The 25,503-nt window shown below is 34.0% G+C and overlaps 1 protein-coding gene and 1 long non-coding RNA gene across 2 annotated transcripts in view; one reads left to right on the plus strand and one right to left on the minus strand.

Moving 5' to 3' along the window:
* Positions 1 to 25,503, minus strand: part of LOC141454498 (uncharacterized) — a 64,918-nt gene that overhangs the window by 12,179 nt on the left and 27,236 nt on the right. Inside the window, exons 2-4 of the long non-coding RNA XR_012458748.1 lie at positions 22,341 to 22,532; positions 4,925 to 6,206; positions 2,090 to 2,183 (exon numbers count right to left, since the gene is read on the minus strand). This is a non-coding gene — a long non-coding RNA (uncharacterized lncRNA). The remainder of the gene's footprint in view (positions 1 to 2,089; positions 2,184 to 4,924; positions 6,207 to 22,340; positions 22,533 to 25,503) is intronic.
* LOC141454493 (uncharacterized) overlaps positions 16,989 to 25,503 on the plus strand; it is a 167,678-nt gene continuing 159,163 nt past the window's right edge. The window contains exon 1 of the mRNA XM_074128764.1: positions 16,989 to 17,326. The gene's annotated coding sequence lies outside the window, so the exon portion shown is untranslated. The remainder of the gene's footprint in view (positions 17,327 to 25,503) is intronic.

The raw sequence follows: 25,503 nt of genomic DNA on the forward strand, positions 1-25,503 counted from the left end.
TATTATTTGCGATAAAGCCAGATTAATTATTACCTATTATTAAAAACGCTTGACTACTAAATAAAGTAACAATTGCTTTAATCGAATTACGAACTTAAACCGAAGATTTTTATTTAAAAATAAAAATAAATAAATAAAATAAACAAAATCATTGATGAATGTTGGTGCAAGCATTTTTGAAAAAAGTTTTTGAATTTTTTAACCTCATATTTTTTTTTTATAAAGTTTTTTTTTTAACCTGTGATTAATAGTTTGTTGATTAGATATTACAGTCAATCTAAGAAATAGTGTTCTATTTGAACAAATATTTTGTAGACGAAAATGGCCAGCATAAGGGTCTGTGACCTCTAATAAATTCAAAAAAATAAATGAAATTTAATGCAGTAAAATTACTTAAATATTAATGAAATGTTGGGTACTTGCTGATTTGTGTACCTTTTGGCGTTTAATCAACCCTTATACTTAACATTTTAAACTGTAAGTTTTTGTTAAGGAGATTTTTGGACTTTTTGGATAGATTTTCCTTTTTGTCTGTTTTGCAAAGTTACATATCTGCTTTACAGATTTTATTAAAATTTGGAATAATAAATTCTACCATTATAACCTAAAAAGGTGTTAAGTCCGAACCGTAACTACCACTGGAGCGATCTTTTTAAAGAATGATTATAGTTGCGGTCCCCCAAACCATCCTCAATAACAATTTTTTAGAGAAAGCGTTTTGAATAAAATAGGAAGGTATTTGTACGTAAATAGCAAAATTAAAAAGCGATTTCAGTACTTCCTTTTAAGAGGAGTAAGAAAAATAAACTGCGATTACAGTACTTCTCCCTAAAAGGCAAATATTTTGAATCGAATTCATTGATGTAAATAGGTTCACTCATTGATAATTTTAACGATTGCAGTACTTCCTCTTAGTAGGTGTAAGAGCATGGTGGCACTTCACAGCCACGTAGAGGAGCTTTAACCACTTCTTCGTGGTAAATTTTATCCAAATCGAACTAAGCGTAATAGAAATATTGGTAATAATAGTATTAGAAAAGGCCTTACTTGGGTGGGGCAAACTCCCCTCCTTATGAGTCATAGCGACGAGACTTTTAAAGTGCAAATCTGTACAAAATTTCGATTCGAATGACACTTCATTCATGAAAATCGGTTCACGTTTCGATAATTTGAAACGATTACCATACTTCCCCCTAATAAGGGTAAGAGCAGAACGTCGTTTAAATGTTACGTAGGAGTGCCCTAAACCTTTCATCCTGCCAAATTCTATTAAAATCGGGTTAACATTTTCAGAGTTATTAGTAATAATAATTTTGAGAAGGGGCCTCACATATATGGGGCTTACTCCTCCCCCATTTGATGTACAGCGTCGAGACCCCCAAAAGGCACATCTACATAAAATTCCGAAACGAATGACACCTCATTCATGAAAATCGGTTCACGCGTTTAGGCGCTACGTTGTTTACAAAAAAGGTAACAACAAGAAGAACAACAACAACAACAACAACAAGAACAAGACCAATTTTTGAAAATGCCGTTTTTGCTCATTTTCAATAACTTTTTTCTCGTAATATATTAAATCTGGGTTTTGACAAAAAAATTACAGTTATAAAGGAGGACTTGCCCTATAATTTAAAGAAAATTTGGGAATTTTATCTTTTATAGAAAAAGAGAAAAAATTTGTCAAAGTTGGGTGTTTTTCAACGTTACGCTTTTTCGTGCAGTTTTTGATGATCAACCCTTATACAACTGTCCTACCGGACAGTTTTAATTTAAAAAAAAATACCTTAATTTCCATCAAATTTTTATTATAAAAAATAAATATTTCAAAAATATCATTAAAAACAATTAAATAGTAGTTAAGAGATCGATAATTAACAAAAAAACACTAATTAATTCCAAGAAATAAAAATTCATGCCTGTTGGAACAAGTCTCTTTGGGAGACAGCTCCTTTTTTTCGATTTTAATTAAATAAAATTGTGTAAAATACTAAATTTGTAAATAATCTTCTTCCTTTTTTACTATTACATTAATAATAATACAAATTTGATAGAATATTTTCAATTTTAATTAAGAAAATGAACTTACCTTGCTACTGCGATGCTGCCTGGACGTGAGCATGAGTTAAAGTGGCAAGATGGCCGCCACGTGTGTACATACATATGGTTCTACATATGTGCTGCTTTACAAATATTAAAAATAATTTAATCAACTTACATTGAATTTCATAAAATTTTGACTTTAATTGATTAATTAATTTATTTATTTATTAGGGACTACTTTATGACGTGGATATTAATAGTTCCAACTTATTGTTAAATTACATATATCATTATTTTTCCTTTTTTCACTTTAATTAGACTAGTTTTTGCCTAAATTAATTTTTTGAACTGTGTTTTCAAGACGAAAATAGAAAGCTAGAACTTACGACTTCATTCTGGCGATTCTCGAAAATTGCCTCGATTGATTTCTATTAAAATTGAAATTTTGGTTAATTAATAAATTATCTTTACTATTTAATCAGTGATTGAACCGTCTTTTAAGTTAATAAGAACACGTCCTTAAGTAGTTAAGAGTGAAGGTCCAGAATTGGACTGCCACTCCGAAAATCACTTCGGAATTACATCTCAGATAATAGTTTTCAATAAAAATAATAGAATATGATATGTTCAATAATTATCCAAAGTTTAAATCAAATTGGTGTAGTTGTTTTCGAGAAACTATAAGACAAATCAGACAACCTTCGTGTGTCCATTAACCAAAAGAGATCAGGGTTGAAATTTTAGTAGGTATTTAATGATATATCGTTAAAAGGCATGCTAGATAGCAAATTAACGCAATTAAGTCAGAAGATTTCTTTAAAAATTCAAAAAAAACTCAATTAAACAGTTCACCTTCAAAAACTGAATGTCTGGTAACTTCATTCAATTCAAATAATTTCTTTTGCTGTATCAATAGATTCTGTTCATCAAAATCAAACTTTTAGTATGAATTTAATGGAAATATACCAATGAAACTTACAATATATCATTTTCAAGGGAGATTTTGTTTATGGAATATTATAAGTTTCTTCTAGAAACATATCGTAAATCTATTTACAGGAAGTTCTTTCAATCCATTTCCTTTTATGTATAATAACTTTAAAAACCAATTTGAGAACCTATTTTTTCATATAATATATGGCTGAAACCTATAAAGCAATACCTAAACGGTGGTTTACTCTAAAACATAACGTACGACATGATTTCTTCAAAGTGAGGCTTTCCAGTTTTCCATCAAATTATCTTTTGAAAATAACAATAATAAATACACAAGTGATGCACGTGCACATAATGTTGAAGATACGTTACACTTAACTTCTGTTTTCTTGTTTTACAAATCCTACCCTGATGAAGGACATTAACACATAATGAAAACCTACATCAATTTCAAAGTCACTAACACTTAAATTAAACAATATGCAAGTATTGATATCATAAATTGTAACACTTTATTATTATATAAAATACAAACAATTACTGTAGAAGAAAAGTCCTTCTAATTGAAATGAGTGAACTTTGTAAAGGTTATAAACAGGTTATTCAAGTACTATCTTGATCAGTCAAATTTCTTGTGGAAGAAGGATTTTTATTTTATTTTTCCATTTTGTTATATTGTAGTTTATTTATGTGAATAATTGTTAGTTAAAAAAAGCTTTATTCATTTTAAGAAAAGTGTGCCCCACGAACAAATTATTAATTAATATAATAAATCTGTTTACAATTCTTTATATAATTATTAGTAATAATAATAATTTTGGAAGGGGCTTACATAGTTAAGGGCTAAGTCCTCTCTCATTCGATGTTCAGACCCCCAAAAGACACATCTACATAAAATTCCGAAAAAATCAAGAAAAATCTACAAGGAACAAAAAAATTTTCTGAAAATGTAGTTTTTTCCAACTTTTTTCTTGAAATCTATTAGATCTGGTTTGGTGCAAAAAAATACAGTTATAAAGGAAAATTCGCCCTTTATTATAAAGAAAATTTGGGAATTTTATCTTTTACAGAAAAAGAGAAAAAAAATTGTGAAAGTTGGGTGTTTTTCAACGTTACGCTTTTTCGGGCAGTTTTTGACCATCAACCCATTACAATTATTGTCCTACCGGACAGTTTTAATGTCAAACGTGGGTTGTACACAAAGGGAAGCGCGAATTTGAAGTTAAAATTGCAAAATAAAAGGAAAAATAATGAATTCTCGTCTACTTTGACTGGGAAGATTGTTGTTTCAGCTTTATACATTTAATTACTAATCCAGAGATGGAATGTGCACACATGGCAACTGAAGTTATGATAGCAAAATTAATAGAAAAATAATGAGTTCTCGTCTAATTTGATTGGAAAAAATTGTGATTTCTTCTTAATACTTTTAATAACTAAGGCAAAAGTGGATTGTACACACAGAGTAGCCGGAATTTGTAATTACCATTGAAAAATTAATGGTAGAATGAGTAATTCTCCTCTAGTTTTGAACAAAAGATAGAGATTTCAGCTTTAATGTTTTAATAAATAAGCCAGACGTGAATTTTACACAAACGATAGCCCGAATTTGTTGTTCCGATTGCAAAATGAATGGAAAAAATTATGAATCCTCGTCTAGTTTGACTGGAAAGATTATGATTTCAGCTTTATACATTTAATTACTAAACCAGAGATGGAATGTACCCACACGATAGCCAAGAATTAGATGTTACCGTATTAGTTCATGTACATAATCCGTAAAAAACTATTTCAAATAGTACAATCTTTGAAAAAGTCCAAGTATTGTCGTTTACGTTGTATTTTTTTATAGAAGGTTTTTATAATCTGTTTGAGCGAAGTTGCTATCAGAGTGTATAGTATTACAGGTATGTGTGGAGAGACAGAGCCTAGCCTGTTTACTTACCTTTATGTATTTTTAATTCCCTACACAGAAAACTTTCTCGAAAACTGTGGGTGTTGGGCGTTAGCAACGATGCTAGCGCTGTCACGATCGAACTCACAACTTGCTTAGCTTCAGTCGCAGCAGCTGTACATCACCACCGGGCAAATAGCAATAATAATAGTCACTAATAATTATCAGTGTTTATTTACTTTCAGCTGTATACATAAGTGACTAAGTACAATAAATAATAACAATTAAATCATGGAGTGAACTCGTCCGCAGAGTTGAAGTATAAATATATTCACTTGTGAGTAAAATAATAAATAAAAACAAATAAATACTCTTGCAAAAAACTAAATAAAACACATTTTAATTGCAATTAAATTCTTTTTATTTATTAATTTCCTGTAATTAAGGGTCTCTTTTAAATAATAACATAAATTATACTAATTGCAACCGTTTAATATAGTATATAAATATTTATCATTTAGATTTTTTTTTAATTAATATATTTTAAACAATATGGGATTAAAATAGGACATAAGCAAATAAAGTGTACTATATCCTCTACTCGATTCAGATTACATAGTGTATATAAGTGGCTAGTATCAGGTTTAAAGGGTCTATCATTTTAGCAAAATGATTCTGTTCTGGCTTTTAATATTAATTCTATGTCTCTAAATGTTCTATTTGAAAAATAATCTGAACTGTTACTAAATTTAGGATTTACTTTATGATGAATACCATTTTTAGTTTTTAATAAAGTCACCATTCTATTTATCTGGAACATTAATTTACCTGATTTTAAATGAAAATTATTAACAACATTTACAATTCAAACTACTGATACTTTAAGGTCATCTCTTCTATCCAGCTAACTGATCTTTGTGGTCAGGTAGATGACACTTCTTGTAAATTATTTCTACTCAGTTTTAACTTCAAACTTGTCCTACATTCTAATAGCTGTTTAGTCAATTTCCACCTTAATTTTTTGTTGAATTCAGATAAGTAGTATCAGAATTTTCATCTATTCAACAAGTTATGCTTTTCAGGTTGCTTGTTTAATTAAATCTTTACCATTCTAGTTTAACCAGGTTACTGATACTGCATATGAGTTAATTACAAATTAAACCAGGTTTAGCACTTCATTTTTTGGGGAAAATCACACTTAACAATTCACCTATAAATCTTTTTAAAAAAAATCCTGTGGATGTCAAAGGGAAAATCAATTCAAAATTAGGCCTTTTTTGACTTATTCCTCTTGTCTAAAAGTTCCTGTTTTTTTTATCCACTTGCCGTGAACCTAAAATAGAGAAATAGAGAAAAACAAATCTGTCAATTGCAAAAAGCAAATTGAAAAGCATTTTAGCAAATTAAGACAATACGTTTCCGGTAGCTCCTAACTTTTATATAAATACGGTTGATATCCGCCAACCCCATCAATTCCCAGCTATCCATTAACAACTTAGCCTCTTCATTGCCTCTCTGATCAGGAATCCATTGATCTAACTTCTATACAACACTTAAATGATCTTCTACCATACTGGCATCATTGGGATTCACTCTTCGCCGCCGTTATGCGGAGAGTTCGGGTGTAGTAGATATTAACGTGGACTAGTATAAGTGGAAGAAACAAAATTCAAATCCTGTGCGTCCCTAATTTTAATTTTTTGGGAAAATGATGTTATACTAGAAAAGATGTGCTTCTTTTCTTGTCTAAGTTTTTTTTTCTTTTTGAACTTCTACACTCAAAACTAGCAGACGTAAGGTGTATTATCTAACCCAATGCTTAGAGATAGAATGTTAGAAGAAGAATAAGGGATTTACAATAAAACTAGCAAAGATTTCCAATTTTCCTGAACTTCTACATTCAAAACTAGTCGACTTAGTGTGTATGATCAAGCCCTAGCGTAAGAATAGAATTCTAATGGTTGAAAATAAGAAGTTTCTTGTAAATATAGTAATGATTTACCATCTTTATGAACCTTTACATCTAAAACTAGCCGACCTACTCTATACTCGTATTATGCAACAAAGGCAATAGAAATAGAAATTTAGAAGACGCAATGAAAATTTGAAAGTTAAAAAAATATAATTTGTGATTATAATTCGTGATGGCCAAATGTACCTAGAAGGGTCGAATTGGTCTTTTAGTTATTCGTAATTTTTTTCCGACCATAGTTTTTGCTAGCAAGTTATTCCCATTTTAGAATGTTTTTTACAAGATATCACAAGTATCATAAGATAGTTTGACACTTGTAAAATTCAATTAGTGTCGAATAAGTTGTTGCAAAGTGCAATTTCTGAGTAAATGTAATTAGCAGTTTTTAAAAGCAGGTACTTCTAAAAATAACTTCAGTGAGAAATTTTAACCGATTATGAAATTCGAACTTTCTTTTAATGCTTTAAAAATAAAATTAAAACTTTAGGAAAGTAAAGATAGAGATAAAGTAAAGGTGGAGTTTAAGAAAGGATCATCATGACGAACTAGTAAGGAGGCGGAAGTATCTAGAGAGGATTGAATGTCTAACGCGCTAGTGAAGAGGCGTCATCATCTATCACCGCTTCAGTTACTCTACATTAGGCCTGAGCTCCATATAAATCTACTAGAGGGAAACACGTGTAAGCCACTGGACCGTGAGTGACATTCAGTGAGGGGATGGATACAGATGAGCTGCTTAGAAGTTTGAAAGAGAATCTCCAGCTTAATGTGGCACTTTTAGACACGTTCTCAGCTGTACATAGAGCTTTGTTTACTTCTTCATGGCCTTCAGATTGGAGGTGACAATGTGCAGCTTGTACGGGACCCTACCTTATTTAGTTGTGATGTCACAGAAGTTCCAAAAAAATGAAAAACTTGGCTGTGGAAGCCAATTAGGCCCAGGACAATAGAAGCTGCATCAGAGTATATAAGGACGCCAAACCATACCCTCTGCCTCGACCCCTATTCTCGAAGTATTTACGTCGTTATGCCACTCGTTATCCATCTTACCAATTCAATCAGTAATTGAATATTATATATAGTTACCCTAGTAAGTTATTGTAATTCTTGTTCCTAAGTTAGCGTTAATGCTAGCCATTAAACTCTTAGTAATATTATCTTTTATTCTATTTAGCCCTTTCATTCCTTCTAATCAAATCTAATTTTCAGCTAGATCCTTTAAATTGATAGCTACTTAATCTGTTTTTCGAGGCCAACTCTAGTTAACAACACTGTGGTAAAGCTCATTGTTTCCAAATGGGTCAAAAGGATCGCAGGAGTGGTGCATGAGTCTTAGCCAGAAAGATGCGAAAAAGTCTTATTCTAACAGCTACCCATCCAAACTTACTACCAAAAAAGCATTTTAGTTCTCCTAAAGTTTTTTAAATATATATCTGATTCGATGTTCATTGTCACTTATTTTATTGGCACATTCTTTTAACTACATAGTGACGCGGCGTTCCAATCTGTACTCAATTTAGTTTTTCATAGCTTAGGAAGTCTCAGTAGAAAAATTTAAACAATCTTATATGTATACCTAATTTTAGTACCACAGCCTTCTGAGGTAAAGTGTCTGCACCTTCCTTAATTACTGTGCCATAAATTGGGAGAGAAATGTCTAAGAAATCTGCCACCGGTGTAAAACTGGATATGATGAAATTGCTTCTAGCAGTAATTTCAGGATCATGAGTGAACCAATCATTACTTCACCTACTTGACATATAAATAACTGGGAAGGTTAAAAAGAGATAAAAGTGGAGAAGGTTACTCTGTTAGTAGCTGGAAATGACAGCCAGTGTCACAATGAGTTATGTGCAAATGTGACTCAATACTTCCGCTTTATAAACATTTACCATGCAGAAAAAAAAAACTCCTATTTCCGGAAGGAATGGGGAATTGAGAAAAAAGATGAGAAGCTGTATGTGTCCTAAAATTTGCACTTAATTACGTAATAAAACATTGTTGCAATACTATTTATTTTAATTGTTATTTCCTTTGCGGATAGATTATTTTTGGCAAACTTTTATCGAATAACCAAAGTACTATTTTAATATATTTTTTTTTTAACTCACTCTGAGTCTCCCATCATTTTAATGTACCGTAAATCGGGGGTTCATTAACCCCCTTTTCCACACATTTTTTGTAACTTCTAAAAGAAAAAATCAACAGGTAAAATAACATGGCTTACAATTTATTTTATAAATAACATATTTACACATTTCTTAAACAAAATGGAGTAGATTTGCTTCGATAGGCTTCCACCTTTCGCTGTAAAACCGCAGCAAAACAAACGTAAAAAGTGTTTTCTTGTGGTTATAACTGGATAGACTAGATGCTAATTGTGAAAATTACATAAATACATTTTATTCATGAGCATGAGATGTTATATATTTAGATATTTTTTATTTGTTCATTTATTTTGCAACTGTAACAAATTACAATAAGCAAAAGAGATGAGAAATAAGGGATAGCGCAAATACACATGCACGTATGTTATACATAAACGTGCACATGCATGTGGACGATTCGATGCTGTTCGCACCTAAAAGCTAAATTTTGTGGTCAAACGTCACTTCAGCTCGTACTAATGAGGAAGTTAGGCGCTCGAATTAGGTAACCGATGTAACCATTCGAAATTCCCTCATGACCTTGCATTATTAAGATATCCTTAATAGAAGATAGGCTTTCAGTCCGAACAGTACACCAAAGCCAACCTGAAGGAAAATACACTCTTGATTTCATCCCAGTCTGACTTCCGAGCTGGTACACACACCAGTAAATGAGAGACATGAGAGGAATGAACGACGACCATCCAGTGTTAGTTCGCCAAGTTCGCAACCTTACACAGCAACCACCCTAGGAGATCGGCGTTCTGCGTTGAGATGGAACGGCCACCGCGTTTTAAGTCTGCAATGTGGATTTGAAGGAATTGCTTTTAGTAGACATGTTGTGGATCAGAGGGTTGTAATGACTGTCTAGATTTGAGTGGAGTTTTGTGTACCGAGATTGGGGCTATTTCAGAAACGAGAGGAATATTTAGATCAGAGTGTACTGTATGATTGGAGATGTAGAAGGGAGCGTTAGCTATTGTTCTCAGGATTTTAGACTGTAAGATTTGAAGTCGGTTGATGTTCGATTTTTTGACGCTTCCGTAGAGTTGTATTCCGTACGTCCATATTGGGGCAAGTAGGGCGGTGTATAGTTTTCTTTTGTCCATCAGGGTCAGTTTAGAACGTTTGTCGAGTAGTCTTTTCAACATTTTATACCTCAGATTGAGGTAAATTCGTTTGAGTCTCATGTTAGTCGTTTGTCAAGATGTAGTCCGAGATATCGTACTTGGTTAGTGATTGGTATAGAAGTATTGTGGAAGGAGAGAGGAGGGAGCGTTTTCTTGTTTAAAGTGAACACTTTCAATAGGGGCTATTCCAGTTTGGAGGCGGAGTAGTAGAAGTTGGGGGAGAGTCGTCGATTTTATATTTAAAAAGACCAAAAATACTGAAGACAGACCCTGGTTTGGTCTAAAAGTTCATTAAAGTTTTCAGACTGAAAATGGCTGTTATGTTACCATAATTATTGTAAAAGAAGTTTCTAAATAAATCGGATTAAAACAGAATATTTTTTGTACCTTCTTTTAACTTTTTCTTTCTTTCTTTTTAATCAAGACGTTCTGTTTGATGTTCAACAAAGCTACGAGTATTCAAGAAATGGTAGAAGATTGTAGCTGGGCCAAGGAATGCTTTAATCAAGTCCTATTCAATCAAGGCTATTAACTCTTGATTGACAAGTAATTAAACGGAAAATTCAGATTTTCTTTTAATTAATAAAAATTTATTAATAACTTTTTATATAATAATGCGGGGCGGGTGTTGGTCTAGTGGTCAAGAGTGTGGCTTTGTAAGTGAGGAGAGATCCCCAGTTCGAATCCAGCGAATGGCTACTTTTGATTTGTTAGAAAACAAAAATTGTTAACAGTAAAGTCTGAGCTTCCATCTCAGTCCACGACACCTAATTGGTAGCTGGACGTTAAGCCCCGCCTGACAAAAATAGACGATTACTTTTCTTTGCTATAATAATGCGAGTTACAAGTTGAAGCTAGGTATTTTTAGATAAAAAGCTTGTGATTTTACGAGATCAATCCATCAGTGCGGCTACATCGTAACAGATCTTCCTCCTGCGAGGATTATGCTAGATTAGATTCGGAGAGGCTCGAACCAAAAAACAAACTTTACAAACAAAGTACAAGTTACTTATGGGATCGCTTGGAATTGGGCCATTTGTCTGGGTTAGTCTTGATTATCCTAAAAGTTCTGAGAGCATCGTGATGTGATTCCATTCGGAACAATCGGTAATTCTGGGACAGTCTTTAAAGTATCGCCGAGATTGGGCCAAAGAGATCCTTAACACTGGCCCCAATAATCAAAAATATAAAAAAAAAGAATTCAGCTAAAACAAATGCAGTCTCCACGGCTGTTCGTGACGTTGCATCAGAGCGGATCTCGAGCTTCTCACATCAGATCTGATTTAACTCTAATCCTGCTCACTAGTTACCTTAGAGAACTAAACATTAGGAACAGTTTAAACTCTAATTACTTGCAAGATTGTCCACGAAGAGTCAGAAGAAAGAAACTTACTAGGGAAGTGATTAGTTCAGTGGTTCGAGTCCTACTGCTGGCCCCTTAGATTTCTTATTGCGAGGTACTTCTTACAGCTCACTATCCGGTGATGGATAGATTGTTCAGAAAATTGGCCGAAGACTAAAATGGCTCCGAGCACCAATGACTTCAAATGATGGAGCGGATCTCTAGAGGGAAGTTGCCCCTCTAAACTCCTCTACTCTAATCAAGTTAACGGGCGAAACAATGCATCAAGAGAATGTTTCAGCAGTTCCGTTTGTTAACAAAGAGTTCCGTCTCGACAGAATATGAGTACCAATTCTAGGCCAAAATTTTATGCCGGCTAATAATTACTAACTAATTATTTCGCCTATTTATAGCTTTTATCTATTTTACTTATTTATCAGGATAATAATTAACCAAATACAATAAACCGAGAAGCTATGGTCACGGTTATTGTGGGTGTAATAGAAGCTGTACATTAAATGGACGACTCTCAGTTGAGGTACCTAACATCTCAACTGCAGACTAAAATGTCACAATGTTGGGTCGACCAACATTTATAATAGAAATTCTGCAGAAATTGATCTTGAATCTAATCGAACAAATTCTAGCAAACATTTGACTTGATATTGTTCATTTGATCTATATTTTTTGATACTTCCATGATAAAATTGTACATGTTTGTTTTTGTAAAAATTCTATTATTATAGTACTATTAGAGGGGGAGTAGTTGTTACGTTCGACTCTAATGTGCCCGCTTAGTGTAATGTATGGTTCTACCCCTTACATAATATTATCGAGGGTTATTTGAGGATGTATTTTCTGAATGGTTTACGCAGTTTTTCGCCATTTTCTCTACAATTACACTAGCCTTTAAAAGTTAGATTTTGTTTTATTTTTTGTTTAGCCTAAGCCCGGCCATTGTTACCATTTTGGTGACCAGCATCCCAGCATTAGTACATTACTCTGAGTAAGTTAATACTGGTATAGTAGGCTATTAGCCTTTGTATAACTTTTTTTTAAAGGCTAATTGATTTTAGGTTTGTCGACTACTTCTAAACGTCAATTATCTCAAAAATTTGGGTATTACGACCTGTGTTAGTGAAAATTAAGTACGTAATCCAGAATTGTAATAGCTAATTTGTAATAACCAACTGTTTTTATAGTGTAAAAGAATTTACTTAGGTAAACTGGATTTTGAACTGAAGTGAACAGTATTTAGATTAGATTAGATTAGACTAGGGCGGCCTCAGGGCCTACGCCACTGCGACCCCTTTGGGTCTATTGTGGCTCCCCTAACTTTAAAGCTCACCCTCCAGACCTGTCTTTTTAATTAGACTCTTAATGCTGGAGAGTGACTTTTGGGTAAAACTCACAGGCCTTGGTTTTTCCTCCCCGAGAAGTAACATCCTTAACCACACGAGCCCCTCACACTGACACAACACGTGTAGTGCCGTTTCCTCCTCTTCCTGACAGAACCTACAAAGGCTATCATCTGCCAGGCCCATGCGATGCATGTGTTTTCTGAGTCTGCAGTTGCCAGTTAATAGGCCTACAATCATCCTGATAGCCCCACGGCCTTGGCGGATTAATTCTGCAGTCAGCCTCGGCGAATAGCCTTTAATAAACTCCTTCGCCTGTCTCTGCCCAGTGGTGGCAAGCCACCACTCCTGAGACCTACTCTGCACCCATAAGTTAATGGTCGCAGTCTTAACACACTTCGGAACCCCAAAACAGGGCTCCGGGCCAACGAAGTATCCCGCAGAGCATTCCCGGGCCAATAAATCTGCCGCTTCGTTACCCTTATGTCCTGAATGACCAGGTACCCAGACCAGAAAGACCTTATTTTGGTCACTAATTTCCTTCAGGGCACCCAGACAGTCCCAAACCAGTTTTGAGTTAACCTGATAGGAACTAATTGCCCGTAGAGCAGCCTGACTATCCGAGAAAATTACGACCTTAGAATTAATAATTCCTCGCCCTTCAATCTCGGTATCACAGAACCTAATTGCAGCTAGCTCAGCCTGAAAAACTGTAGCTAGTTTCCCTAGGCTAACCGAAAAGCTACATTTCGGCTTCACCCCGTACACTCCCGCTCCCACACCCTCCTCCATCTTGGAGCCATCAGTGTACCACATTGAATCTCCCAACACTGGGGGTCCACGTCTCCAAGCGTCCCGGTCTCCAATACAGACTTTGAACGGCTTGTCGAAGTTATATTTGGGAGTCATAAAAGCCAAAGGCAGGCCCAAAATAGGATCGGCCTCCAGCTCCTCGTATAACTCTCGATATGCTCCTCCATGCCTGACGGTAATAGGAGCTTGTCCTTCCATAAGCCTAACGACAACGGCCCTTGTAACGCCCTGAATGTATATGTGCAGTGGGGGCAGATTTAACAAAACCTCCAAGGCCGCAGTAGGGGAAGTCCTCATGGCACCTGTGACACTCAGGCAAGCTAGCCTTTGAATACCACTGAGCGCCCGGACTCCACCCACCTGCAAGGTTTTTGCCCACCAAGCCACCGCCCCATGTGACACCATGGGTTTTACTACACTCTTGTAAATCCAGAGTGTCACCTTAGGGCTTAATCCCCAACTTTTCCCACACAGCCTTTTACAGTATCCTAAGGAAACCTTAGCCTTATGGGAAATCATGTTTAGGTGAGAATTCCACGTGAGCCTTTTATCAAAGATAACTCCAAGATACTTGGCCTCCATGGACAAGGGGATAGTAACTCCCCCCAAAATTGGTTGCACCAATCCATCCAGATTCTTCTTTCTTATGAAAAGAACAACCCTAGTCTTTTGCGGATTAATGGAGAGACCCTCCGCTCTACTCCATCTATCCACAATATTAAGCGCTCTCTGCAAGCGCTCCGAAACCGTATAAGCGAATCGTCCTTTAGAACAGTATTTAACCTGATAATAATAATAACCTGATAATTATTATTATTATAAGTTCGGTGTCGTTTCAGTTCGTAAATTATATCTCATTTATTTATATCACGGTCATTTAAACATTTTTTTTTACTTTATTGTATTATGAAGACTCGAAATATTTTGACGTGCTTTTTGTATTTCTATATGTTCAAGCAATAAATAGATAAAAAATTTGGATTTTCAAACAAACGTGTGTGAATCTTTTGAAGCTATGGATTTCGCATCCAGAGATCGGTATTTGCTTTTATTTGATTTTTTTTTTGTTTTTTGTTATGGAATGGTTTTGAAGAAGGGCTTCTGTGACATCAAGCTTCCCTCACGTGCCCTTTCCATTATTGGGAACATATTTTAAAGCTTATTACTTCAGGATCTATAAAGTGGAGCATAAAAAAAAATCTTTAATGGTGAGAAAGTTTAAGTTTATAAGGTAATTTAAACGTGATGGGTCTTAACCAGCCATTTAATTACTTTATAGTTCTAATAACTATACATATCATTAACCACTAATTAAACGAGACTACACAAAAAAGCTAAATAAGTTGGGGTGAAATTTGTGAAAATATTCGCACGATTATTTCCCTCAAAAGTGTATTTTCCCTTAAAATGCGCACAAATCTTAGAAGGAATAAATCTTACAGGACTATCCGTCACTCCAGAAGTCCATTCCAGTGGAGCTAAATCTTTTTAGAATTGAGGAACACATTTTTACTTGATATGAGCTGTTATTTTTGAAAGTGGTATAAGTCCAATTTAAAAAAAAAAATGAGTTAGTTAATGGTAATTTCAGTAAGATATAGACACATTCTTTCCATATTTATAGTCATACATTCAATGGAGTACGATTTTTTTTATAAAGTCAACAAAAGAATTTTTGACTATAAAATGTTATTACAAAAATATTTTTTCTGCAACCATGTGGGGAAGTTCTCATTACTCAATTAAAATCAGCTGTGTAATGCCCAACTTCCCACACTAGTGGGGGGAAATTCCCATTAGTGTCACTTTCCGCACTAGTGTGTGGAAAAACTTTATTGTGCTTCCTTGATATAAGAAGTTTTGTTATTAACATAAATATTTTCTGTAAAACTTTAATAAGCTTATTTAACGTAACTAAATAATTAAAAAACGAATATTAAAAAATAAAATAAAAATTGAAAGGAATATAGAAATAAAAATAATACTTTAATAAATAATTAGATATTTTTAATTATAACAGTTAAAAAGGTTATAGTGTTACCTTATAGAAATTTAAAATGGATTCTAGTGATTCCTGTTTAGAAAACACTCCTCCATCAATAAAAGAAACAGCAGAAAATGTAATAAGTAATGTAAATACGTAAGTAATGTAAATAATTGTAATATAACAATAGGTAAATGTTTATAATAAATAAATTACTTTTTGTAGACTGTAAAAATGAAATTTTTAATTTTTTTAGTTAATAAATGGTTGCAGAAAAAATATAATATTTAACTCTAGTGTAAAGTATTTTCCTCACACGCGGCAATTTGCACTTGCACTCGCCTCGCTTCGCTCGCTCGTGCGTGCAAACCCTGCCTCGCGTGAGGAAAAGTACTACTTTCCACACTTGTTAAATAAATAACTATTTTTTGAAAGTGGAATAAGTCCATTTCTAATAATTATAATTAAAACAACTTTCTTATTGCAATTATTTTTTATTATTGCTACTTCAGTTATTTTTTTATTTATATTTTTAAATATAATATTTTTAAATTAATTCAAATGCAAAACCTTAAATATCTCGATACATGGAAAAATGGAATTATACCACTTTCAAAAATAACAGCTCATATTATGTGAAAAATACTTGAACACTTCGCTGACCGGGGGCTCAAACATTACACAAAGTTGTGCTCTGGGCTCCAGTATCCTTTTGACGTTTTGATCTTCTATGTTCTCTGGTGCCGGAAATCTCATACTTTAGGAACGTTTCCACCCTTTTTTTTTCTCTCATAGTCTTCATAGAAGTTCTAGGTTTTTTTTTTTTTCAATTTCGCCCTATGAAGAGAAGATACTTATTGTGGCCATCCCTTTATAGTTCTATTAGGGACAACCTCATCTTTTCATAAGATTCAGGGATTTCCTAACTTTTCGCTTTCTGCGAGCCAGAAAGTTGCATTGCATTCCGGACATGGTATAAGAGCTAGTTCCTCTAGACCTGATGAACAGTTTCCTCGTGTCCATGAATCCAAAAAACTTACACTTCCGTTCACAAACTCAATTTCAAAATTTGCCACGACCTCACCACTTCCTCTTACACTATTTTTACTCTTAAAATCTCAAATGGAAATGAAAACTGCCTGTTTACCGGAAAAATCATAAAATCAATTTAGAAAAAGTAATAGAAAGACAAAATATCCATATTTAAAGCTAATGCTAAAAATTTAAATTCAAACAACAAAATATTCGTATTAATAAAAATGAATGGATAAACAACAAACACGAACTTAGCGTAGTATATCGGTGGTAAATATTATAAGGGGTGGAAACAGTTGGTATACCTGGTCAGGCTACAAGTGGTTCGGCCACAGCTCAGACTCCCGGGCTCAGTCGGTTATGGAATCTGTTAGAGTGCGCTCAATGTTATCCAATTTTATTTTAGTGTTTTAGAAATATAATAAACATAATTAATTTTAAATTAAATGCTTTTTTTAATGTTAATATAAGAAAAGAAAATGAAACAGTAAAAGATCGAAAGTGATCTAAATTAAATTGTTAATTGGATTTCACAGTTTCTTTTTTCTTTTTTTTTAAATAGAATTGTGGCGAAAATAAATTTAAAAGTTTTAATTTTATTTTAGTTTTTTAATAAAGGTGAAGTTTAATTTATTAGTTTTATTGTGATATTTAATTAATTAGGCAAATAAGGTAAGTTTCAAGCTTTATTTTTTTAAATTATATACTGAATTATTAAAATTAATTAAATTTTTTAATTAATTTATTTATTTATTTTTAATTGTTTAACAAGAATTAAATTTTCGCAATTTTTAAATAATTTAACACTAATTTTTTTTTACAGAATTTGTCTTAATTACCCAAATTAACATTTGAGTGACAGAATACATTTTTTTGTTCGTTTACGGTTCAAGTGGATTTTTAAATTCGACTGGTTTTTCTTTTCAAATTGTAAAACGTTTACCCTAATTACAATTATATTTTGCTCATTTAATTTGCAACAATCAATAGAAGTACCAACAAAAATTAAACGGAAAACCTCATCTGTTTTGGAAAGCGTCAGATACCGCAGCGATCTTGATCAAGTTCTTACAAATAAGATTTTTTTATTGTGTGTGCATGTAAAATGTTTTTATTAAAACGTTAACATTTTTTGTATTAACTAATTTAGTTAATTGAAAAAAGGTAGGTATTTTCTTTAAGTTAAATGCAAAGCTCAAGCTTTCCCGAGCTCCTACGCACTGATACAACTCTGCGCTACATTTTTAATGTTCTTAGTAGCTTAAGCTTTTTCAGATGATCAATTTTTATTCCGGTCATAAATATATAAATACGTTAAAAAAATAAACTTATTTTTATTTAATAATGAATTAAATTCTACCAAAATAGTTCATTGAAATTCTGCCCAAAAAAAGATCATTCAAAATGATTGGTTCAAAAGCTCGTACAGGTTTTTTTTTTTTTTAAACATAACTTTTAACTTTGCAAAAGTTAATCATCAATTATGCAAAAGCGCGTAGATATTTTATGCACTGGAGTTTCCCATTATCTTGATGGTTTCACCTATTGATCTTCTTTGATGGGTGTCCTCCAAAAATTGTTAGCGATATTATTTTGAAAGCCATATTAGTTTTTTTTTAATTTTGCGTAAGAATATACGAAAATCATTTTGTTTCGTGCGATTTTGATAGTTTCACCATTCTAGTTATCGTAATTGATAGGTATTTTAAATAATGAATCTTTTACTAGTTTCAAAATCCTTATTATATTTCTTTATTTATTGATGTTTCACGGCGGCAAATGCTTTGTTAGAAGATGAACCAGTAGAATTACTTAATTTTTGCTCAATACTTGGTAATGCTTTTTAAACACCGTTCAATATTGCAACACTTCAAAGAGATTGGTACAATTTGTACATCATATTAGGTTCCAATTTGTTTCTCAAACAATATTAGTAATTATAGGAGTTAATTGAAAGATCTCTGCAGTTTCTAACAACGCGTGATTTGCCTAATACCGTACTTGGGCCATGAAACTGTTAATGTACCACAATCTTAATCGTAATTAGTTAAAAATCTTTCTATTCATATTTCTCAATCGATTTAATCGCTGAGAGGTAATCGAATGATATTTTATTAAGTTAAAACCAAAACTCCCCTCACTGGAAACTTTCCGTTAGAGATTTAGCTGAAGAAAATATGCGAAGACAAGCGGTGACCAGAATGAAAACTTATGACTGTATTCGGCAGTCAAGGTCGCTAATTAATTATTGGATTGTCATCAGTTCGCTATGGTGCAAGCTCCATGATTTGGGCAGAGATAAGACAGGGTTTGCTGGCTAGGAGAGTAACCTAGACAACCACTATAAGTTGAGTGGTATCACCCTAGGATCCAGCAATGGAGAAAAGGTTGTAGAAGACTTAGGTATGGTCTTGACTGCTACCAGACAAACTATCCATAATAACTACATCCGCTTAGAAGAACTTACGCTGATACTTAACTTTCCAATAAGAGCAAAGAAAGATCAAGGTTTCTGACAAGTTTGAAGGGTGGCACGAGACAAGCTTCCAACACTAGTATGGAGGTAGTATGCCAAATCATGCCAAGATAACAAAACCAGTTTGGGTCTTACCGCTGAACAAGGTACTCCTATTGTGTTACTCTAACTAGCACTCAAATATTTTTCGCCTAATCGACTCTAGTTGTAAAGCCAATCAATCGACTTTAAGCAAGTATTCCATATTTCTGACTGTTTTCGAACTAACATTCATCAAAGATTGATTAACAGTAATCCCTGTCTACTTACTTGCCAAAGTAGAAAGAAGTTCCTGTCTTATTGGGTGATTGACGGTCCAGAAAAATTCAAACTTAAGTTGAGAAAAATAAAACTTTGATGGTGATCCATTTAAAACGCACCAATCACTAATAACTTTTTAGGAAAGCGGAAATCCGGAAAAAATCCATTAAATAAACTCTGTTTTTTTTTTTTTTGCGGGAGTACTATATTTTATTTAAAAAATATTATGATGTATTAACATCATATAATTCATTCATCATAATTCATTACAATATTATGAATGACTACTTACACGGGATTCGAACTGGGGATCTCCCACTTACAAAGCCACGCTCTTGACCACTAGACCAACACCCTGGCAAGATATTCTTACCGTAATCATAGGTCAAGAAGTCTTGCATTCTGGGTACATTAAAATGATGTGATGATTGCTTTTATTTGATGATAAAACAAATTTATTTTGATTCTCCCACAACCATTACATTACACTACATCTTTTAAGATCTGTAATTATTATTATTTTTTCTTTGTGTCACAAATAACATTTTTTTGCAGTCAGAGGACCTCCCAACTCGTGTATTTCTGGTGGAAAATTAATATTGAAGACCGATCACGAATAAGATAAAATTGTAACTTTGATCTTAAATATGTAGACAAATATTAGAGATACGTATCGAAACAAGGTCATGCAGTTTTTCACAATTTTTTATGTCGTTTTCATAATCATAGTCAAAAAAGTGATCATTATGAAATCTCGATCAGTACATTGGTCGTAACTCCGCCAAAAATGAAGATACAGCATCGGGGGTGGAAAGTTTGAAAACTAGACCAAAAAAAAAAAAAACATATAGTTTACTTCGTGTTAAAATGTTATTAGCGATTGGTGCGTTTTAAATGGTTCGCCCTATATATTTCTCAGAACTTTTTGTTGGTAACCCATCTAGTAAACATCGCCTGGAACCCAGAAAAACCCAAATCACTGAGTTTGCCCAATTATGGAAATCATATTCTCTATACCAAACTATTCTAATCCAACCTTTGAACTTGAATAAAAATTTGGTACCGGTCTTAAAGATGAAAATACGTATTTTTATGCTTACAGTATAATTTTCAGGTAAGTTCAGGTAGCAGCCATATCTGTTTTAGATATAGTTGTACCTAATTCTGAAAAAAGGTACTTTTCTTTACAAAACTGAGAAGCGTATTTAAATTTAGGTGTAAAGTTAACCTATTTTTCATTTTAATTCGTTTTTCAAAACTATCGATTCTCTACAGCAGCTCATTTAAACCCTCTAATCGAACATCTGTAATACCAGGTGATCCTCCAAGAAGATTGAAGAGAAGTTAACCTCGCGATCTACTCCACGATAAAGGAGTGACACTACTGGGTGCCTTCTCCAATCCATATTCATGATATTGTTTTATCTTATGTATAATTGTTGCAACAGTTGTTGCAGTTGTGAATTTCAAAAAAATGTTAGGGAATTAGTATTGAGATCCCGGGTTCGAATCCAGCTGATGGCCCTTATATTTTCTCTTCTTTACACCTCACTTGTCCAGTGTTGTCTGTAAAGAGGAGAACATGGCGGTAGTGCTCCAATTACCTCAGATGGCCGCCTTAAATATATGCACATAATTTTTTTTTTTGCATTTATTTGTGGTACAAACAGCGCGTTGGCGCTATAAGTAACAATGATAGAATTGCATGGTAAATACAAGCGAGTGGAGAGGTTACCCAGTGGTAAAACTCCAAAACATTAGACTATTTAGTCACTCTCTTCACTAGAGAGGAGATCACGAGGCCACTGTCTCTTAAGGCGTCTTGTCTCGTGTTATCAGGAAGAGTTCTAGAAGAAAGATTTTGAGCTAGAGAGGATCTAAATGAGATTGCAGGTTGAAGTGGAGTTTTCTGTATCTTGTTTTAGCTACTTCTGTGACAAAAGAAATGTTAAGGTCAGTGTGTATAGTCAGGTTGGAGACGTGTAAAATAGTTCGAAGTATTTTAGATTGAAGGGACTGAATCCTTTGGAGATTGAAGCGTTTGGTTGAACCCCACAGCTCTATTCCGTACGCCCAAATAGGTTTCAAAATAGAAGTATAAATCAGTCTTGTTGTCCAGAGAGAGTTTAGATCTATCGTCTAAGAGTATTTTAAGAATCTGTTCTTTTAAGTCTAGTGTGGGGGTTCCAAGAAAGTCTTCGGTATAAGTAAAACCCAAGGTAGCGGGCCACGTTCACGTGGTAGAGGTGTTAGGTTATAGGTGACTGGAGGAAGAGTAATGCGACGAAGAGGTATATAAATTAAAAATTATATTAACTTGTTTTGTTTACTTCCTGAGATGGTCCGCCTCCTAAGGATTAACTCCTGAGGGAAGATTAATTATGGCCCATGAGCAAAGCGATAAAAATAATAGGAAACTTTCTGCTAAATTAAATCCAGAAATTATTTTAACAATAGGCCAAAAATCTTTGTACTACAGGTAGGTGAACTTGGACGTACAACTACAATAAAAGTCAACTGAAATAAATAAATGACTCCCTTGAATAAAGCCCTTTTTTCCAAGACTCGAAATCATAGTGAACAACAGGATGGGGAGGTAGTCTGCTATGCACGAGCGAGCAATTTATCACTTCCAACTAGACAAGCTTCAGTAAATTTCTGCCATGACGATGCCGCCTCTACAGTTGTTCACACAAATACTAGTAAATTTCCATCTCAATGCACAATGTGGCATTGTTTTTTTCTCTGCCTTTTTTTAATTTTAATATTTGATGTAAATGTACCCAGGTTAGGTTAGAGTCAAACAGGGCCCGCATTCAAATTACTATATGAATATTTCTTACTAAGTTGTGGAAGTAAAGAAATTGTATTCACAGTGAGATATTAAGAAATAAAGATGTATATACATACCACTAGTTGCCGGAAGTACTCTACTGCGGTATGGGTACAACCCCTCCCATCATTCACTTCCTTCGTGAAGAATGAAAGCCCAGTGGAGGGCGGTCATATTTCTAGAGTGATGGAAACATATTCTAGCCATCCCTCGTCCAAGCCGGATAACCATCTCTTCTCTGCGCCACCGGAAAGGCCGTTCTGCTGCAACTACATCACCACTTCACTAATGCATAATTCAGTAGACAGAAATAAATGTTACAAAAGAGGAGGGGGTGATAAATAAACCCAAAAGACGCAAAAGAGTGATGTGACCCAGAATAACATATTTTGGTTTTGCGGTTTTTCCAATTTTATTATTATTTTTATTAACTTTTCTTTTTGTATAATAAGTGTAATTGCGGTCATTGAATTACCACTAAAGTCGGAATGTACAGCGTGGAACTATAGCTCCTACCCCCTCTCTTTTAAATATCTATCTTTTATTATTATTATTATTAATTCAGTCAAAAATATTGATCGAATATTTAACTTTGTAAGTCAGGCAATTAGATGTAGAAGTTTTATCTTAAATGAAAGGTAGGTTAATTACTACTCTTAAATATATATATATCTTTATAATTTATTTCGTTATTTACATAATCTGGATATACATATATACACTAAGTAAATAGGAAGAATGAAAGATAAACGGATGCGTGAAAGGCAGGAGGAGAGAAACTACCCAGTGGTAGCACTCTCTTCAGGATATAATGATCTTTAGGTCTTCAGACTGCAAGGAAGTCGCGGGGCCTCTGGTGATTCAGTCGGCGAGTATTGTTATGTAAGAGGAGGCGAGAGACTGTGTAAGAGGATTTGAGCTAGTCGAGAGAGTAGTATGGAACTTTTGGTATTTAGTCTTGGCGAGTTGGTGTACGAAGGGGATGTTAAGGTCGTTGTGAAGAGTAAGAGGTTAGTCGCCATAGAAAGGAGCGTCAACTATCTGTCGGAAGAGTTTTGACTGAAATGTCCTGTACTATTCGTATGTTTGTAGGTTTGGCTGAACCCTACAACTCAAGTCCTGTAAGTCCGCATAGGTTTGAGGATAGTGTTGTATATTAAGTGTTTGAGTTCTATGGGCAATTTGGAGCGTCGTCCAAGTAGACCTGTAAAGCAATTTCGCACTTTTGTCATTGCTTGTCTTTTAAGTCTGTTATGTGGGTTCCACGTTAATCGTTTGTCTATAAAGAGCCGAAGGTAGCGCCACAAGATCTGTACAAGGAAGAGGATTTCTGTATAAATATTTTAAATTTTTAATTTCTTTTAGTTCTATTATGATGCGTTCATATTTTTAAGTTCGAATTATATGTTTTTGGACTGCATCTAGACGAACGGTTGCCATGGAATTCCCATACTAGACTGAAAAGACAACAAACTAACCAACGCTACAAAACTTGTAGCTCGCCAGACTACTTGACAAACGATCTAAACTCAACCTACAAAACAAAAGACTCTTATATCTACTGTTACTGCGACCTATTTGGTCAAACGGTATCGAAATATGGGGATCGACTAAGCGTTCCAACTCTCTACGCCTCCAGACATTACAGTCAAAAATACTACGAAAACTAGTTAATGTAGCTCCAAAGCTTTCAAAACGATCTCAAAATCCCTTTAGTTAAGGATCTTCCTTAAACTCGTTTCTTAAAATTTCATTCCTCTAACGCAGTACATTCCAACCCTCCATAGAGGACACCTATCTTCTTCCACATCCTCCAAGTAGATAGAAGAAAAGATGGACCCGCGATCTACTCTCATCATAAGAGCCAGTATAGCAAGAGCACGTTAATGGGAGTGTCGCCACTGGGTGCCTTCTCCTATCCATAATCATGATATTGTTATCTTATATCTCATTTACTTGTTGCAACAGTTGTTGTAGTTGTGAATTCCAAATTTGGTCTAGTGGTCAAGAGCGCGGCTTCGTAAGTGGGAGTTCCCCAGTTCGAATCCAGCGTATGACTACTTTTTATTTGTTAGAAAAAATTGTTAATAGTAAAGTGTGAGCTTCTGCCTCTGTCCACGACACCTAATTGGTATTTAAACATTAAGCCCCGCCTGACAAAAATAGGCGATTACTTTACTTTATATGGAGCAATGGAATGCTGCAAGATGTTGGACGTGATCCAAAACGATACAATAAAGGAACAAAGCTAAATCCAGTTCGGAGAATGTAGAAGGCGCTTAGTTCTTGCTGAAGGAAGGCAGTTCTGTTCGGATGATAATGATGGATGAGTGGGATATTCCGAAGTGCTGCTTCACTCATTTGTAAAATAAAACTGTTTATCCTTTGCCTTTCTCAGATAACGATCTTGTCTTCGTCATTATGTAAACAGATCCTGGCTGAATTGTGTTTCTAAAATTCTTCCGTGGCTTTTAGATTTAGGTATTATAGATTCTTTCCGTTGATTAATTGAGAGTTAAAACAGATGCATGTCTGTTTTCTGTCAATTTAACAGAATACTTGTGGAAAGTAAAAGTATTTTTAATTTTTTCTCCTCCCCCCTCTTCATTCCTGTAATTCCTGATTACAGGATGTTCTATAAGTGGGCTATACAAATTTGTAAACAAATGTATCAGAAGATATTTAGCTAGGTTCACACATGCTGCGCTGTAACTCATCTGGAAGTACAAACAGCTAGTGGACTGTGTGGGTTGAAAGGAACCCACATTGAAGGCTTACTTCATTCAGCATCTCTGTTCAATGCTTCTCAATAATATCAGCTAATACCCACTCTATTCAATACCCATCTCAATTTATTATATTAAATAAATAAATACAGACATTCCCGAAATATTTCTAATTTTAATGGTAATTTGGAACAATTTGATGCAGAGATTTCTCGTCAAATTTGGTTTCTTTTTAACCTAAAACTCATTTGGACAATTTGGAACAATTTGATGCAGAGATTTCTCGTCAAATTTGGTTTCTTTTTAACCTAAAACTCATTTGGACAATTTGGAACAATTTGATGCAGAGATTTCTCGTCAAATTTGGTTTCTTTTTAACCTAAAACTCATTTGGACAATTTGATGCAGAGATTTCTCGTCAAATTTGGTTTCTTTTTAACCTAAAACTCATTTGGACAATTTGGAACAATTTGATGCAGAGATTTCTCGTCAAATTTGGTTTCTTTTTAACCTA

This window comes from Rhodnius prolixus, unplaced genomic scaffold (genome assembly GCF_049639745.1).
Source record: "Rhodnius prolixus isolate KJV_2025 unplaced genomic scaffold, Rpr scaffold_9, whole genome shotgun sequence".
Lineage (NCBI taxonomy): Eukaryota > Metazoa > Arthropoda > Insecta > Hemiptera > Reduviidae > Rhodnius > Rhodnius prolixus.